The sequence below is a fragment of the Dromiciops gliroides genome, chromosome 1 (genome assembly GCF_019393635.1).
Source record: "Dromiciops gliroides isolate mDroGli1 chromosome 1, mDroGli1.pri, whole genome shotgun sequence".
In the NCBI taxonomy this organism is placed as follows: domain Eukaryota; kingdom Metazoa; phylum Chordata; class Mammalia; order Microbiotheria; family Microbiotheriidae; genus Dromiciops; species Dromiciops gliroides.
In genome coordinates this window covers 167343778-167363216 of record NC_057861.1, presented here as the reverse complement: position 1 = coordinate 167363216, position 19439 = coordinate 167343778, and the positions used below count along the sequence as shown (strand labels likewise).

Below are 19439 nucleotides of genomic sequence, written 5' to 3'. Positions count from 1 at the left end.
TGTAACATTCTGTATCCATGATGTTCCAGTTCTAATAAAAAGAGTGAGGAACTTCACATCTCCTTCAGGGATTGGCTTACTTGTAAAAATTGTTTTCACTGGGGGTAGCTAGGTGGTGCAGTGGATAAAGCACTGGTCCTGGCTTTAGGAGGATCTGAGTTCAAATCTGGCCTCAGACACTTGACACTTAGTAGCTGTGTGACCCTGAGCAGGTCACTTAACCCTCATTGCCCCCCACAAAAAAATAATAATAAAATAAAATTTGTTTTTATCTTCATACACTGGTTATATATAGATTCAGCCTTTAACTCCAGGTTGGTAAGTCAAACCATGTCTCAGATGGTTAATTCTCTTTTCAGACAGATCATGATTGGTAGATGCATTATTTTTTATTAGTTTACCACCCTTGATCTGGTACCCCTGGCCAATCTTGAAGCACCCCCCCCCCCTGCCCCGGCCAATCTTGAAGCTCTTTTTATTGATCTCAGCATGGTGGTGATAGTCCTTCTTCCTGGTCTAGGATGCTGAACTCTGATAAAGGCCACCTTGCATTGGCCCTGGTGGGTTTTATGGGAGTGGTTTCTTTGTGTGCCAGCAGCTGGTGATGTCTTTGTAACCCTTGCCCTTGGTCATTCCAGTGACATCAATTATTTCATCCTGCCTAAACCTAGTGCACACAGTCACCTACTGCTCCAGTTTCTCTTGGGCCCAGTCCAGTTGCTCAGCCACACTATACAGCCATTCACCTGGATCTCCATTGGGAGAGATATCTTCTGTCTCAAAGGGAGCAAGCATATCTGGGCATGGCTCAGATAATGGCAGTGTTGAAGTCTTTGTCCAGCTGCTTCTTGTCATCATTGTCCTGCTACTTCTTTCGGGGATTAGTAAAGGCCTCCCTCTTGCATTTCTGCCAGTTCTTATAGAACTGCCTCTTACACTCATCATTGATGTGCTCAACAAAATTACAGAGTCACTAGGGCTTTGCACATGATCATTGTGGTCTAGTCATTAATGGAGGTTTATAGGTTATGTACAAAGTTTATGAGGCTTTATACATAGCCCCCAGTGCTTACAAAAACCATAGGGAGTGTCTCCCCAAGTATGACCACCTTGATCACTTCTTTCTTGTTCACGTTAGAGCCAAGCCTATCCACTTCCAAACCGATGTAGGTCTTTCTGACCTTTTAGTTCAAGAAGGTGCTGAGGTGGATGGTCTTGGTCATCTTTGGGGGAAGTTCTTCACTTTCCCCCAGTATTTGTTGCTTCGCTTCCAAGTCAGAAAGCTCAGAGACCCATGTCTGGGACTGGAGCTCTGGTGGGACTTACCGAGGTGAGCTAGGAGAGGGGAATACTAGCTTAACCAGCAAGGAAAAATGAAAGCACACAGACAGTTGTATAGTCTATAACAATACCCCAAACTGATTAGAAACAAACAAGTAACATAGACAGAAAATGAAGGTTCCACATTTTGTAATGTGCTACTCTGCCTAATACCTTTCAGTAAGTGGATGGCTGCCTTCTGTGCTGTCTGGAGCTTCCTGGCAGAATGCCTTATTTATAGCAGGACATACATGTGCCTAGCGGCAGTGTGGGCAGTAGAACATGACAGATGGAAACTGACTCCTAGGGGAAAGAGGCTTCCTTTAACATTGCCCTATTTCCTGTTTTTGCTGCTATATTTACTAAAAGCATCTTAAGCATGTTATTTCATGAGGGATGATTCTGAAAACTATTTTCCCCACTTACAAGTCAGAATGCCTATTGACTAGACTAGGTTGCTTTCGGAAGGGAGATGTTATTTAGCAATAAAAGCATGAATAGGGCCCCAGGGCAAAAGGCAACCCTTGATTATTTGCACTGACCCTTCCCCAACTCCCTGATTCTCATTCCCCTACCCTGCTTACTTTAGGACTCAGATCGTGATTTTACTTGCATTTCTCTTCTTGACCTGAGTGTCTGCAAATCCCTGATTTGTGCAGTTGGACCACATTTCTCCCTGTATCCTCCTGCTCATTTTAGCTGCCTGGACTTGAGCTAGACTCAGAACGTTAGAGAGGGATTGGATAGATGGGGAAGAAAGGTAAAGTCTTTCTAAAGGTGTCATGCAGCATAAACAAAGGTGTAGAGGTGGGAATTTATGGCATATTCTGGGGATAACTAGGCTAGTTGGATTTCATACTTTGTGTTGGAGAATAGTTGACTATGAGATTAGAGGGGACTAGATTTTAGATGGGACTAGATTTTGAAGGTCTTTGAATGCCATTCCAAGGAGCTTTGACTTTGTTTTTGTTTTGTTTTTTGACTTTGTTTTAAAAATTATTTTTGAGTACCTAGGAATCATAATTTATTCAACAGAGTTATCCCTTCCACATTGTGACTTTCCCCATTACAGTTTCAATATTCTTTGGGTTGGCCTAAGAAATTAAATGGGAATTTTGGAGGAGTTTTGCAGAAGTTTCAGATGACCCACAGAGGCTAGCAGACAACATAGAAAAAGTTTAGAAATTCAGAAATGCATAAAATATATGTATAGTATTATTAAAATATCAACACGTTTGATCTTTTAATACCATTCAGATATTTCTGAAATTCAGATATTTCTGGTACAAAGAGAGGACCAAAAAATTTTACACAGATTTTCCAGATCTTGGGGACACAGTGCTCCTAATTCCCACAATGTGGAAGGGATAACTGTAGTAATCCAGTCATCATGGAGAGTTTATTCAATCTCTGTAAGTTCTGATATCCATATTGATTGACAACTTAAATCCATATTTCCCAGGCTGCCATTCAAAGATCAAAACATCAGGTCCCAGGGGCAGCTAGGTAGTGCAGTGGATAGAGCACTGGCCCTGGAGTCAGGAGTACCTGACTAGCTGTGTGACCCTGGGCAAGTCACTTAACCCCAACTGCCTCACTATAAAAAACAAAAACAAAAACAAAGCATCAGGTCCTAGCAGAAGTTGAGTTGGTTTCCAATTTAGTAAGCTGTACAGTGATCATATGCACGGTGGTGTTGTAGAAAGATGTTGGGTCTGGAATCAGAAGAGCTAATGATGTTCAAGACCTGGCCAGATTCACCACTTACTAGTGGTGTGAACTTGAGTAATTCTCTTCATTTTACTGGGATTGGGTTTGATGATCTCAAAGTTTCCTTCCAGTTGTAATATTGACTATTTTGTGAATTCTGGCTCTGACACAGACCATATGATCTTTAACCTCTCTGAGTCTATGTCTTCATCTGTTAGTTAAATGGGAATAGATATTTGTGCTGCCTACCCATTAAGTTATTTTGAAGAAACCATTCTATAAATGGTAAAGCAATAAATCAATATGACCTATTCATATTATTATCTTTCTGGCACTGTCTCCTTTACACATCTTTTATGTTCTATGGATTATTTATTTATTGCTTTGAACAGACCTAGTACTGTCTTGCTTTTGAGCCTTTACTCATATTGTGCCTGCCATCTTGAAGACACACCTCTCCAATCTTCATTTGTTAAAATTCTATCCATCCTTCAAAGCTAGTTAAAATTCCATCTCTTCCATAATATCTTCCCATTTTTTTTTTTTGCAGGTCAGTGGGGGTTAAGTGACTTGCCCAGAGTCACACAGCTAGTAAGTGTCAAGTGTCTGAGGCCGGATTTGAACTCAGGTACTCCTGAATCCAGGGCCGGTGCTTTATCCACTGTGCCACCTAGCCGCCCCTCCATAAGATCTTTATTGATCCTTTAATCATATATCTAATCAGATGTGCTCCCAGACTCCTGTTCTCCCTGACTTCCTTTAAGTCCCAACTAAAAACTCACCTTCTAGAGGAAACTTAATCCAACCCATCTTGATTCTAGTGTCTTCCCTCTGTTGTTTCCTATTTGTTTTGTAAATATTTGTTTGCATGTTGTCTCCCTCATTAGACTGTAAGCTTCTTGAGGGTAGGGACTATCTTTTGCCTCCTTTAAATCTCCACAGTTTAGCACAGTGCCTGGCACATAGTAGGCACAAAACAAATGTTTATTGATTAAATGATCCATTCATATGTAAGTTTGTAGTACTTTGTATCTCTCTTCTGACACTTCCCATATTGTTCAATAATCAATCAACATTTATTAAATGCCTACTATGTGCCAGACACCGTACTAAGCACTAGGTATACAAAAAATGGGCAAAAGACAGTCCCTGCCCTCCAAGAGCCTACAATCTAATGGGAGTGACAACATGTAAACATATATTTACAAAGCAAGCTATGTTCCGGTTATTTCAGTCATCTTAATGACTTGATTTGGATTTTTATAGTGGACTTGATCTGTAGTACTACAATTGCATTTACAGCTATCAACTCATTTTTCTGGCATTATTGGGGAATGAAGTGAATTACACATATATATATATATAATTTTTTTGTTTTGTTTCGTTTATTTGTTTGTTTGTTTGAATCATTGATGTCATGAGTGTAAGGCAGGGGTGTATTGTGAAATGTTTAACAACCAGCTCTCCAGGAAAAAAAAAATAAGCTAGACATACTTTTAAGATTAGTCTGCATTCTTTTTTTAAAAACATTTTTATTTAAAGTTTTGCGTTCATCTGAATTCTTAACATTTTCTCCATCACTTTCCTAAATCTAGACAATCAGCAAATCAGCCCTGATTTGTAGCATTTGCTGGTATTCAAGGTGTAAATGCTCCCACTGAAAATTTAACATTTGTTTCTTGAACCAGTCTGAGCTGGCAGTACACCCCTGGGCTTAGAGAATTCCCTGTGAGGACACTCGTACCCATGTTGATCAGCATCTGCTTTACAATTTATGGTCATCTTGGTCACTGAGAGGTTAAAATGATCTGCCCAAGGTCAGACAGCTTAATTTTCCAGATAACTGAAGCTTAATCACAAGCCCCCAAAGTTTTTTAAATGGTAACTATTTGGAGTGAATAGCAGAGTGCACTGAACAAAACTTTACTTGATGACTCAAGGTCATAATTATGAACATCTGCTCTTGTAACTTGGCTTTACTTGTTATACTTCCCTCTATTGCCAATATACAAGTGACTCTATACAATGACTCTGTCAGGAGATGGTGAAGTGTGGAAGCTCTGCCCCAACATTAAATAATCTCAGAATACTAGGCCTTGGGAGTGCTTGAGACTTTTTTTTTCTTTTTTAAATCTTTCATGTTCTTAGGCTATCAGCTGTCAGTTTTTGCTAGTGTCAGACTCTGGCCCCTAGAAGCACCCACCCTTCTTGCTCTACCCCCAATCCTCAATATCCTCTAATGTGCTGCTTCTAATCTAGGGTTGGCTTGGGAACCAAAGGATGAAACTTGTTAAAATTATGCATAGAGTAAACAGGCTCTGAGTTATGGCCTAAGGAGCTCTCCTATGAGGAAAATGTGAGATTTATTTGTGCTGGGATTTTGTGACATCAGTTCAGGGTATTCAAAGACTTCCCTCCCTCTTTATTTCTGAGGTTTTGTTTGTTTTTTTACTGTGTTCCAGACACTTAAGATTTCTGGGTAATTGTCCTCCAGATAAATGAAGTGTTACTGCATAAAATAAAAACCTAGACTGAACAGAAAACAGTTGAATGGCCTCATATACAACATGGTTTTTATTAGTTTACCTGAATGATGTTGAATTTGTTTCTGTATCTAGAAAGAGAAAAACTTCCATTTAAGTGCTACTCCATAACCCACCTTGACAGACTTGAATCTAGTCGGTCTTGAAGACTGTCCTATATTCTAATCCACTGTTGGTGGAGTTGTGAACCAATCCAGCCATTTTGGAGAGCAATTTGGAGCTATGCCTCAAGGGCAATAGAACTGTGCATATCCTTTGATCCAGTAATACCACTGCTAAGTTTATATCCCCCAAAAGAGAAAAAGACCTATTTGTAAAAATATTTCTGAAAGCTCTTTTTGTGGTGGCTAAGAATTGGAAATCAAAGGAATGCCCATCAATTGGGGAATGGTTTAAACAAGCTATGGTATATGATTGTGATGGAATATTGTTGTGCTATAAGAAATGACAAGCAGGATGATTTCAGAAAGGCCTGGAAAGACTTCTATGAACTGATGTATCTGAAGTAGGTAACATTGTGCACAGAGACAACAATATTGTTTGCTGAAGAACTGTGAATGAGTTTACTATTCTCAGCAAGACAATGATCCAAGATAATTCCAAAGGACTAACGATGAAACATACTATTATGTACTCCAAAGAAAGAACTGATATTGATTGAACACAGACTGAATCATGCTATTTTTCACTTTCATTTTTTATTTGTTTTCTTGTACAAAATGACTAATATGGTAATGTTTTACATAATTGCACATATTACATAATTGCAATTGTATAACCTATATATGATTGCTTACTGCCTTGGAGAGGGAGGGAAGAAGGGATAGAATTTGTCTCTCAAAACTTTAAATAAAAATGTTTATTATTTAAAAAAATAAAATAAAGTGGTACATAAAAAAAGACTGTCCTATAGTATAATGCAAGACTTGGTAGATCCTACCAGGCTGGAAAGGCAATTGTGAGCTCAGTGGTGGCCTGTGTTTCTGGACTGCAGTGGAGAGGCAGCATGATATTGTCAAAGGTAGGTCACTGGCCATGGAGTCTGGAAGCCCTGATGTGACAGGAGCAATAATCCTTCCATGAAAGGCTAGTTTTACCTTAAAAGCTGTTAAGACCATGCTTGAGTCTTGGTTGGTTCAGGAGACTAAAGATTCAGGCTAGTGACAGTACAAAGCAGCCATGAGGAGCTCTAGGCACTCTGAAACTTGTCTGTAGATAACAATGGTTAACTCATTCAAGGGAGCTTCATTCAGCTGAATCAACTGGATTGTTCTCAATGTCTATCCTTGTTGAATATCCTTCTCCCTCTTTGACTCTTTTCATTAACTGCTGAATGATCTACAGGTGTGTTTTTAAAATTATTATTATTATTATTATTTTGGTCAATATCAAACCTGAAGTACAATAGGATTGGCTTGAGTTGGGCCCAGCTCAGAATATCTGGGTTCAAATCCCACCTCAGACACTTATAAGCTATATGACTTTGGGTTAAGTCAATTTCATCTTCTTTGGGCCTCAGTTTCTTCATCTGTAAAATAAATTGGTTGGTCTTCATGATCTTTAAGGTCCCTTCCAGATCTAAATCTTCCGTCCTTCATAACCTTGCCCCCTCCTACCTTTCCAGTCTTCTTATACTTTACTCTCCAACAGTTATTCTTTGATCCAGCCACATTGGCCTCCTAATGGTTCCACAATCAAGACTCTCCATCTCTCAGCTTTAGGCATTTTTTCTAGTTGTCCCTCGTGACTAGAATTTGCCTGGAATGCTCTCTCTTCTCAACTCTCCCTAGTTCCAGGTCTCAACTAAAATCCCATCCTTTACAGGAAACCTTTCACACTTCTTTATTTCTTATTTATCATGTATATAGCTTGTTTCTACATAATTGTTTGCGAGTTTGTCTCCTCCTTTAGGGCAGGAACTGCCTTTTGCCTCAGCAGCACAGTGCCTAACACATAGTAGGCACTTAATAAATGTTGATTGATTTATCCAATAAGGAACCTAGCTCAATTAAAGAGAGGCTCATTAATAGGTTGATTCCCAAGTGATGAAGTTTCCAGCCACAGCTACTCTTTGAGGATCTTCACAGAGGTATTGTGATTTGTGTTGGTGGAAGGGGAAATACCCATCTGAGTAAACCACAGATCCTTTAAGTATTGAAATTAAGAAGAAACCAGTTATTTGAATTATGCCTTTTGTTTTTCTTTGAATACCTTTGAATTCCAAGTAATGTTTTAGAGATTTCACTTCAGGCCCTTTCAATTTAAACGAATGAATGAATGAATAACAAATAAATGTTTGTGTATATACATATGTATATTTTCCAATTACATGTAAAAACAAATTTTAATATTTGATTTTTGAAATTTTGAGTTCCATATTCTCTCCCTCCTTCCTTCCTCCCCCCAGAAGGCAAGTGATTATCTTTGAGAGAGCAATGATATAGATTGATACAGATAGCATTATATATATTATACATGTACAATTATGCAAACCATATTTCCATATTAGCCATGTTGGAAAATTAAACATAGACCAAAATAAAAGCAAACTCCAAAAAACAAAACCAAAAGAAAACACCCAAAAAGGAAAAATAAAGTAAAAAAAAAACATTTTTAAAGGAAAAAAATTCAATTTGCATTCAGACTCCATCAGTCCTTTCTCTGGAGGCGGATAGCATTTTTCATCATGAGTCCTTTGGAATTGTCTTGGATCATTGTTTTGCTGAGAAGTGCTGTCATTCACAGTTATTCATCATACAATATTGCTGTTACTTCTTACAATATTCTCCTGGTTCTGCTCACTTCACTTTGCATCAGTTCTTGCAAGTCTTCCCAGGTTTTTATGAAAGCATACTGCTCATCATTTCTTATAGCACAATGGTATTCTATCAGAATCATATACCACAACTTGTTTAGCTATTCCTCAATTGATAGGCATTCCCTCAATTTCTAATTCTTTGCCATCACAAAAAAGAGCTGCTATAAATATTTTTGTATATCTAGGTATATCTTTTTTTTTCAAATGTTTTGGGGATACAGACCTAGCAGTGTTATTGTTGGGTCAAAGGGTATGCACAGCTTTATAGGCCTTAGGGCATAGTTTCAAATTGTTCTCCAAAATGGTTGGATCAGTTCACAACTCCACCGGTTGTGCATTAGTGTCCCAATTTTTCCATATCTCCTCCAACATTTGTCATTTTCCTTTTCTATCATATTGGCCAATCTGATAGGTATGAGGTGGTACCTCAGAGTTGGTTTCATTTGCTTTTCTCTAATCAATAGTGATTTAGTACATGTTTTCATATCACTATAGATAGCTTTGACTTCTGAAAACTGCCTGTTCATATTCTTTGACCATTTGTCAATTGGAGAGTGACTCATTCCTAATTCCTATAAATTTGACTCAGTTCTCTACATATTTGAGAAATGAGGCCTTTATTGGAGAAACTTGCTAAATCTACTCTCCTCCCCCCACCCCCAGAATTTTCTGCTTTCCTTCCAATCTTAGTACCCTTTGGTTTGAATTATAGGGTCTCCCCAGAGATTTAAATCCTTTGCTACACTCACCACTCCCTGTGGTACCTCACCTCTGAGAAGAGTCCACACCTGCTAGTCTTCATCCACCCACACCAAGAAGAGCACTTAACACAAGGGTGGAGATCAAATGTTTTTTTATCCAATCATACCATGGCTGTGCTGATGTGTGGTTTTAATTGGTTGTTGTATCCCCAGACAATGTGTTAGTGTCCCTGTTGGAGCTGTTCTCTCCTGCTCAGCTTGAACCCTGACCTTACACTCAGACTTCTCTCTTACTCATGCCCAGAGCCATTGTTCACATTTTGAGGTCTTGGTGCTGGCACAGGTGTGATGAGATTAATGGAACGGGCAAGCATTTATTAGGCACTTACTAGATGCCAGGTGCGGAGACATAAACAGAAAGCAAGATACTTCTTGTTCTTAAGGAACTCGCATCCTAATTCAGGGAGTCAGCACATACCAGAGGGTTTGGCTGTAGGGGCCCCATGATTCTTTAGCTATACCAGTAGGGCAGAAGACAAAGTCCAGGAGTTTATAGGGTGCAATGCCTGGGCTTAGTGAGAGGGTAGATGATAAAAGCACGACTGTACCCTGTCTTACTGGAAGGATTATAGTTGGTGACTTCCTGTTCATCCAAGAAGTATGAACTCTCATGTCTCCTACCAGTGCCCGTTGGGAAGGGGGTTTCAGGATTGACAACTAGAGTAGCAAAGGACTCTAGTTTCCTCCACTGGGGGTAGGGTTGGGAAGGAGGGTTAGCATTCAGCCAGGAAAGGGCATCTAGCCTGGCAGGAACTAAAAAATGGGGACTGGGGCATGAGAAGGGAAGGGTTCTCTGTGGCTTGTTCCTTCTACACCCTTGGGAGCCCATTAGAATCTAAGCCACTGTGGGCAGCCTGGGGTGGGGGAGGGAAGGTCCTGGGTGGGCTTTCCTTGGCTCCTGCTCTTCCTAGGTTGTGAGAAAGCCTTGGGGAAGGACCTAAAGAGAGACTAACCTCATCAGGATACAAGGTCCTGTAATGGGGAGGCAGAGCTCCTGGGACACAGTCAGAATGCCCCTGGGTGGTCCCATTATAGGGGGAGAGTACAGAGTGGAGCAAGGCTAGGGAAGAGCTTACCTGCAATGGCGGAAGTCTTTGGGATATTATCTCATGATCCCATCACATGTCAGTGCTCAGAGATGGCTATAACCACCTATTAACCATAATCTTAATTGTGAACACGGTACAAAGTTCAACCCACCCTAGTCAGGGACAGTTTTGAAACAAGGAGGGTTGGCCCATTCCCTAGACCTACCAATCCTTGGGAGGGGTCAGAGAATTGCGAGGTCCCAGTTGGCAGGGGATGTGGTGTTTGGGATGGGGTGGGAAGAAGCCATGCTAATCTGTTCCCTCCACTCCAACTTGTAGTATGTAGTGGGCTGACCAAGGGACCTCAAGAGAGAGGCTCACTGCAGGAATGTGTGTGTATGTGTTGGGGGGCGGGGTGGATCTTGGGAGGTACTAGAGATGGGATTGCTATGGATATATGGGCCACTGTAGGACCATTTGAGGACCACTGGGGCAAAGAATTACATCCCTGCCTATCAGGATTCCTGCATCAGCCTTAAGTTATAGCTGCTTATGCCTCTCTGTGAGGCTCAGATGCTAGCTTCTCCATATGCTTGGATTATACTTCTGCCACCATCTTTCTACTCAGTTTGGACCTTAACATTTAGACTAATACAGCTATATTTTTTATGTTTTATATTCTAATATATATTTTTTGGCCATGCCTCCTGTCCAGACTGGCTATCTGGTCACCAACTTTTGGCTATATACTCTGTGTCTCTGCCCATGACACTGGTTTGGATTGTCAGTATAATAATATTAATAATAACATAGGGACAGCTACATGGCAAAGTGGATAGAGTATTGGCCTTGGAGTCAAAAGGACCTGAGTTAAAATATCACCTCAAACACTTAATAGCTGTATGACCTTGGGCAAGTCACTTAACCCCCATCGTCAACCCAAAACAAAAACAAAAAACTCCAATAATAATAATAACATAACATATTTATATAGTTTCTTAAAGTTGACAAAGTAATTTCCTCACAACACTCTAGTGAGGCAAGAAGTGTCAGTATTTTCATCCCCATTTTGCAGATGAGGAAATTATGTCTCAGAGAAGTCACTTGCTTATGGTTACACAGTTGGTTAAATGTGTGGTGGCTTCCCCAACCTGATCATAGCTCTGTATATGGCCCTATCTTATTTGGATGTTTAGATGTTGATCCTGTTACATTTGTGCAGATTAGGTGCCCATACCTTGCCAGGCTTTCTCATTTTGCTTTGAAACCCCCAAATCTTGATTCTGGTCTTATTCTTAGTATTCTTAATAATTTCATAACACTTTAGCCCATTAAAGCTCTGATGATCCTTATCTCAACTCTCATTCCTACTAATGAGGTCTCTCTTCCCCTCCTTCCCCAGGTGAGTCCTCCTCAGAGATGTGTCAGAAAGCCACACTTGCTCTCATTTCTGGAATTCCATCCTTTCTCAGCTCACTTGATAATCTAGAGATGATCTGTGGGGCTTGGTCAAGTTTCCCCAGCCTATCTCAACACAATTCTTGTATGATTTTATTTCAATTCTATTTAAATTTGAAGGCCTCATATCATTTGAGTCCAAGTGATTGATTGATTGAAACATGTTCTCATCTAGTTACCATATCAAGGCCAAAATAGGGTGGCATAGTTTTATATTCAGAGTTATACCACATTTCTGTATAATTTGGTGATTGGATCAGTGAGTTAGTGTGTGTGATTTTATTATTTATGGTGATTGGACCAGTGAATTAGTGTGTGTGTGATGTTATTATGGTGATTGGACCAGTGAGTTAGTGTATAGATGGAAGAAGACCTGGGTTAACGCACAACACTATCTGTATCACACCAAACTTTTCTGAATCTTAGTTTCTTCATCTATATTATGGGAATAATAAGGTTTTAGTGCTCTTAGTCCATTCTGTATGACCTTTCCTCTGACTGTGATCCCTAGTGTGCATTCTGCCCTGGTTATCTGGCTAGCTTCCCAGTCCTAGTACCTCCTGGCTAGCCCAGCCCTGTGGCTACCCCTGACCTAGTGCTAACCTGATTTAAAATGTAATTATAGGTATTCTCTGAGTTATGAACACCTGATTTATGAGTTTCCCATGTTCTATTTACCATAGGCAACAACCGAATTTTTAATCTCTGGGTGAATTTATCAACTCTTGGGGGTGGAAAAGGAGGGAGGAACAAAATATTTCTGGATCAGTGAAAGTTGGCAAATCCATATATCCACTGGACAGTACTTATCTCCATGTCCTTTAACACTAGCCATGCTTGTTTTAGGCCAGACTAGAGAAAAACAAAACATTCTCAAGATGGCTGAATTTGCCTGCTTGGAGAGCGGTCCCACGGTCTGGTATTTTAACACGTTGTTGAATCATTAATGCTCTAGGCACGTTGTTTCCATAATGTATATAATTACACAATACTATTCTAGCGGAGGGGAAATTTATGGCATCTCCCCAAGCTCGGAAGTGCCTGCTCACAGGAACATCCTTATTTTTGAAAATCTCCTGAAGTCAAGGAGCCAACCAGGAAAGCAAAGCTCTTCATTCTCTTCATACAGGTGGCTTGTGCATTGGATGGACGATGGAGAAAACATTAGCTTGGCACTTCTAGAAAGTGGAAATTTATAAACTATTTGGTTTGTGTTTTTCCAACCTTGGAAGAAGGACATGTGTAAGGTCACTGAGATCTAAGCTATTCTCAGTAAACAATTCCCATCTCCCTTCAGCTCTCCAAGCTGATAAGTGAGATTGACCAAAGAGCTTTAAAATAAATGAGCAACAATAAAGGTAGCCATCTCTTCTGTGGAGTGACTGGTAGGAGGAATCTGGTGACAAACCTTTCACTTAGCTGCTTCATGGGATTATAAGGATTTCAAGCCAGAAGGGACTTTGGTAATTTAGTCTTGTCTCTTCACTTTTTAGAGGAAGAAACTGAGGCCCAGAAAAGACAAGTGACTTCCCCAAGGTCATATAATCAGTCGGTACTAGAGCTAGGATTCAAACCCAGGTTACAGGTGTTCTTGAAAAAGTTTATGTAAAATACGCCCCCCCCCCAAATAAATTGGAATTATTTAAAAGGTACCTTGGTGGTAGAGTGGATAGAGTAGTGGGCTGGAAGTCAGAAGAACTGAGTTCAAGTCCTACCTCAGACACTAGTTACTAGGTATGTGTGACCCTGGGCAAGTCACTTAACCTCTTTCTACCTCAGTTTCCTCATCTGCAAAAGGGAGTTAAGCAGGGTTGTTGTGAGATAATATTTGCAAAGCACTTTGAGAACCTTAAAGCACTTTAGAAATAATCGCTATTATTATGATTGTTATTTAAGGAGAACATCCTTTTGAAAAGCTGAGTGTCCTTTTGCAATTCAAGCAGTCATTTGGGAGGTGATGTGATTGATATAAGGGGAAAAGAACTGGATTTGGAATCAGAAGACCTAGGCTGAGATCCCAGCTCTGCTTCTCACTGCCTGCAAGACCTTGCTTGGGTAAGTGACTTGGTTTCACTGTCCTTATCTTTAAAATGAGGGAACTAGTCTAGATGAACTCTATAGTCCCTTCTAGCCCTAAGATCCTAATTCATCCCTTTGGGATCTTCATAAAACAGATTTGCTTCAAGCAAGTAATGTCCCTATATGTAAATCATATATGTATTTTTCCAAATAAAAAAATTGAACTTTTTATTGTTTTATTATTATAAAAATTTGTTTTTATGTCACCTTTATTTCTAAATCTATAATAAGCCCACTAAACAAAGAATCCCCCAAAAGAAGGGGTGGGGTGGGAATATGTGTATGTGGAGAAAGCAAGTCAGCAAAACTAACAAATACAGCAACTGAGTCTGACATTCTATTCGGTGTTCCCCACCCATTAACCCCAGTTGCTAGGAAGAAGGAAGGGAGGTTGTTTTATCTTTTTTGGGATAGTGTGCTTGAATACTCCAAGAATCTGGGATTTCATCACTGCATAGTCCCTTCACTAATGCAGATCATACTCAAGGGTGCTTGGGTAGTGACTGAGTCATTTTGACTATTATAAATACTCAAATTAGCTACAAAGGACATATGAAGAAAGATGCTATCTGCATCTGGAGAAAAAAACAACTTGATAAAGAGATGTATAGAATGGTTTTACATATATACATATCTATGTCTAATGGTCGTTATCTCAGGGTACGGAGGAAGAAAAAAGGGAAAAAAGTTACATGATAACTTTATTATATATTTAAAAGGAATAGCAAGTTGCACATAATAGATTTGCAGTTTCATGTACAATTATTCTACTATGTTATGGAAATGCTTGTTTTATTTCTTAAGTTCAGAATAAGATAAATAAATAAAAATTGAAAAAGAGTTGCTCTAATTTGGAACTATGCCCAAAGGGCTATAGAACCGGGCATACCCTTTGATCCAGCAATACCACTGCTAGGTTTATATTCCAAAGACATCCCCCAAAAGAGAGAAAGACCTATTTGTACAAAAATATTTCCAGCAGCTCTTTTTGTGGTTACTAAGAATTGGAAATCAAAGGAATGCTCATCAATTGGGAAATGGCTAAACAAGTTGTGGTATATGATGGTGATGGAATATTATTGTGCTATAGGAAATGATAAGCAGGATGATTTCAGAAAGGCCTGGAAAGACATGTATGAACTGATGTATAGTGAAGTGAGCAGAACCAAGAGAACAGTGTGCATAGAGACAACAGTATTATTTGATGAAAAATGGTAAAAGACTTAACCATTCTCAGCAATACAATGATCCAAGACAATCCCAAAAGACTAATGATGAAACATACTATTATATACTCCAAAGAAAGAACTGATATTGATTGAACACATACTGAATCATGCTATTTTTCACTTTCATTCTTTTTTCTTTTATCCAAGTTTTCTTGTACAAAATGACTAGTGGTAATGTTTTACAGAATTGCACATGTATAACCCATATCTGATTGCTTACTGCCTCAGTAAGGAAGGGGGGAAGGAATGGAAAAGAAGAGGGATAAAATTTGGCACTCAAAACTATAAATAAAAATGCTTCTTATTTTTTAAAAAGAGTTTCTGTAGTTGAAATATGTTACATCACCCTGAGACCAAGCTTTTCGGTGACGAGACTCTGGACTTAACTGTATGGATTTGATCATGTTGCCTCCCTACTCAATAAACTCCTTCTTAAGTCTTAGATCAAATAAAAACTAATTTATTTGGCATTTAAAACTATTCACAGCCTTCCCCGCCTCCATCTTTCTAGTCTTTTTATACATCACTCCCCTTTATGCATGTTATGGTCCAGCCTGTTTGTCCGGCTGTTTCCCACACATGATACTTCATTTGCCTTCTCAGTCCTTTTATATGGACTATCCCCTATGCCTGAAACACTCTCCTTTCTCTTCTCTGTTTCCTACTATACCCGTCTTCCTTCAGCTCTCAACTCAAATGCCACTTGTGGCAAGAGGCCTTTCCTTATCCTCCCCTGCCACAATCTCCGTCCCCCCATCCCTGGTGCTGATGCTCACCCCACTAAAGTTACCTTCCTTCTTCTCTATGTATTGTCTATGTACCTATGTATGTAACAGCATAAGAATAGTGAACATTTATCTAATGATTTAAGTTTTGAAAAGCACTTTACAAATATTATCTCATTTTATCCTCTCAATAACCCTGGGACACAGGTTCTATTATTCTCATTTTACTGATGAGGGAAATGAGACAGAGGGTAAGGGACTTGCTCGGGGTCACATAGCTAGTAAATATCTGTAGGGAGATTTGAACTCATCTTCCTGACTCCAGGGCCAGCATACTATTCATTGTACCACCTAACTGCCTTTTGTTGTTGTTGTTTTTGTTTCTTTGCGGGGCAATGAGGATTAAGTGACTTGCCCAGGGTCACACAGCTAGTAAGTGTCAATTGTCTGAGGCTGGATTTGAACTCAACATGTATGTTGGAGGCCTTTTAGAATTTCTGTCAATGTCCAGAGCAGAACATATACACAGATAAATCAAACCAAAATAAATACAAAGTAAATAGAGATATGGACTAGACTTCTGATTTCACTGATATCAGGAATTCTCTGGCTGAGGAATATCCCTCTGCTGAAGACTTATAATTTTAGGGAGTTGCCTAAAGAATTGACAGTTAAGTGACCCGCTCACTTACTACAGGGCAATAAGAACTTGGGTAATCTGCAAGGGCCAAGAGGTGGCATCTAAATTAAGATTTGAAGAAATCAAATGATTCTAGGAGGTAGAGGTGTGAATTTGAACTTTTTACCTTTAGCTTGTGTAATGCAATAGAAATACATAATTTCTAAAAATGGGTCCCAGATTGTGAAGAATGCAGAAAATCCTATCTTTTCTCTTTCGTTGCTCAATCACAAAAGTCCCTTAATCTGTTATCCATATGTTTTATCTGTATGTATACATGCTTGTATTTTTTTTTAAGTTATTGAAGGGGTAACATGGGGCACTAGCAAGCAGCATGTAAAGTACTGATTTTATTGTATTTTTAAAGAGGAAGTTCACAAGTTGCTTACATTATAAATGCTGCTCAATATAGTTTTTCATGCTGTCTTCCTTCCTGCCAAAGTGTATTGTGCATTGTGGCTGGAAACATTAGACAGTCAAGGAGGAGTGCTGAGAATGCAGAACATTTGCTGTTCCTTCAGGGGTAAGCCCTGAAACGGTTCCCCTCTCCCTGCCCTGCCCCTGCAGCTTGGTGGCCCCGACTGATATAACTTCTGTCCTGGGCTTCCAAAGAAGGGCCTATGACAACTTAATGGAAAAGAGAACCCTCTGACCAGGAATCCCCATAGACCTGACTTCCCTGGCTAGGATGGACTAAATACACCTCTATGTGGGTTTCATTGCTTTGTTACCAAAGATGTTGGGGCACGGTTCCATGGCTTATTTTATTTTTTCCCCTTATTTTTTCCTCCCCGTTTTATTTTGAGTGTTTCCCTCACACATTTCCATAGAATGTAGAACAGCAAATGCTTAGGGTTACAAGGGGTGATTGTGACAGGGTACTATCATCCAGGAAGGTCTTGGAGAACTAAGGGAAAAGGCATTCCTTATGACCTGTCAGGATCATCTCCTAACAACTACCCAGGCATCTTGTTTTTATTTAGTCTTCGCAACTAATACCGTGAGGGACTTTGTAGCAGACTAAGGGTATGTTCTGAATATAGATTACTCAGATTTTAACATTTTCCACCCTCCATTTCTTTCTTTGTTGAAGTATGATCACTTCCCTCATCCCAAATGAAATTCCATCCCTTCAGGCTAATAATGAAGAATAATGGACTTTGTACCTTCTGTTCTGGGTTTTTAGTGCTACCATCTTGCTTGTTTATTTCGGCTCTGTACTTTGCTAAATTCAGTAAGAATCAAGGCTGTGTTAAGGGCCTGGGACTAAGAGGTAAAGGTCTAGGGGAGGGGTGGTGATAATGGTAGTAGTAGAAGAGCTGCTACTATCTTAGGCCAGGGATTTTCTTTTTTAAAGACATGTGCAAGGATCATGCTAAAACCTCAGTTGCTCCATTTAAAATGTTATTTTAAAAAATTCTTTAGAGCTTCTGGGGTGGGAGACAAAAATGGAAAAATGTCAGAGATTGGGGAGGAGACCTGAGAAGAAGGCAGCTGCATGCTGCTAAATGTTTAACAATCTGCCCTCCCCTCAAAAAAAAAAAGGAAGCTAGACACATTTTTAAATTAAACCTGCATTCTTAACATTTTCTCTATCACTTTCTTAAGTATAGAAATCAACAAAACAATAAATCAAGCTCTAATTTGTAGTGTTTGATGATTTTTTTGAGGTGTAAATGCTCACACTGAAAATTTTATAATGGCAAGAGATCACACCCCTGGAGGGAGGGCTTCAGAAGGTAAATAGCAGTTATATACAAGATTCCAGAATGTAGTGAGGCGAATTATCCCCTTTTGTATTTTCTTTTATTAGTTTTTGCTGTGGATCTTCCAAGCCAATTAAAAGAATTACATATAGCAATAGGGAAGCAGCCAGGTACAGTGGAAAGATACCTAGATCTGAATTTGGAGGATCAAAGTTTGAATTGTGGCTCTGCCACTTGCTTTCTGTGTGACTTTCCGTCTCTTAGACCCTGACTTCAAACTTATGGGTTTGGATATAAAAACTGTTAATGGCTATATTTCAAAAAGTATAGCTACAGGGTGATACCCTAGGCAAATTAGGAGAGAAAGGAATAGTTTACCTCTCAGATCTATGGAAAGGGAAAGAATTTATGACCAAATAAGAGAGAGAGAATATTATGAAATGTGAAAAAGTATAGCCGCACAGATATATAAGTGTTAAAAATTAATAATGTTGGGGCAGCCAGGTGGCGCAGTGGATAGAGCACCAGCCCTGGAGTCAGGAATACCTGAGTTCAAATCCGGCCTCAGATACTTGACACTTACTGTATGACCCTGGGCAAGTCACTTAACCCCAATTGCCTCACTTAAAAAAAAAAACCATTAAAAAAAATGAATAATGTTTCCAATCACATGTTGTGATGGTTGGAGGGAGAGGTGCTGAATCTTTTCCTGTTTCCCCATCCCTACTACTCACCTGTTAGAAAGGGAATGAGAAATGAATAATAAGACAGGTAAAGAGGCAGCAGAGTTTTCCCTGGAGTACTCCAAGGAAGAGAGGAGAAACAAAGGGTCTGTAACCAGATCCCAGGAATCTTAGCAAATATCATTGCTGCTGGTCCCTGGTCAGATCTCCACTCCAGTCAGCTCTCACTGGCCCACTAGATTTCCATTCCCCCTGCTTTTCTAAACTGCCTTCAGGAATGCCCTGCCATGCCATGAGCTCAGTCCCACATACCCCCAGCCCCCTTAGTTGCCTCCTTGGATGAAGTATGGGAGACTAGCAACACTCTCAAGAAATTTTTCTCTTCTGCCTCTTTGTGTAGCTTCTCTCTTGGACATGTGGCTTGTCATCAGAAAGTTTCCCCAAGGTCAAAATTCCTGGAATTTTGGGGAACTCTAGGTAATGTCTTCATCTCAGCATACCTAGCTGACCAAGTCTCCTTGGCATAACCATTTGTGCATATGGGTTATACCTCTGTATGTGTTGTCTACCCTGATAGACTATAAACTTCTTAATGCCAGAGACTTTCACTTTTGTCTTTGAATTCTTAGTGCCTAGTATAGTGTATGGCACATTGTAGGTAAATGCTTCTTGATTTATTTTATGTCTACTTCTACTTGGG

At 39.6% G+C, this 19439-nt stretch overlaps 1 pseudogene; it reads right to left on the bottom strand.

Moving 5' to 3' along the window:
* Positions 1–297: 297 nt before the first annotated feature.
* Positions 298–19439, bottom strand: part of LOC122746807 — a 36472-nt pseudogene continuing 17330 nt past the window's right edge.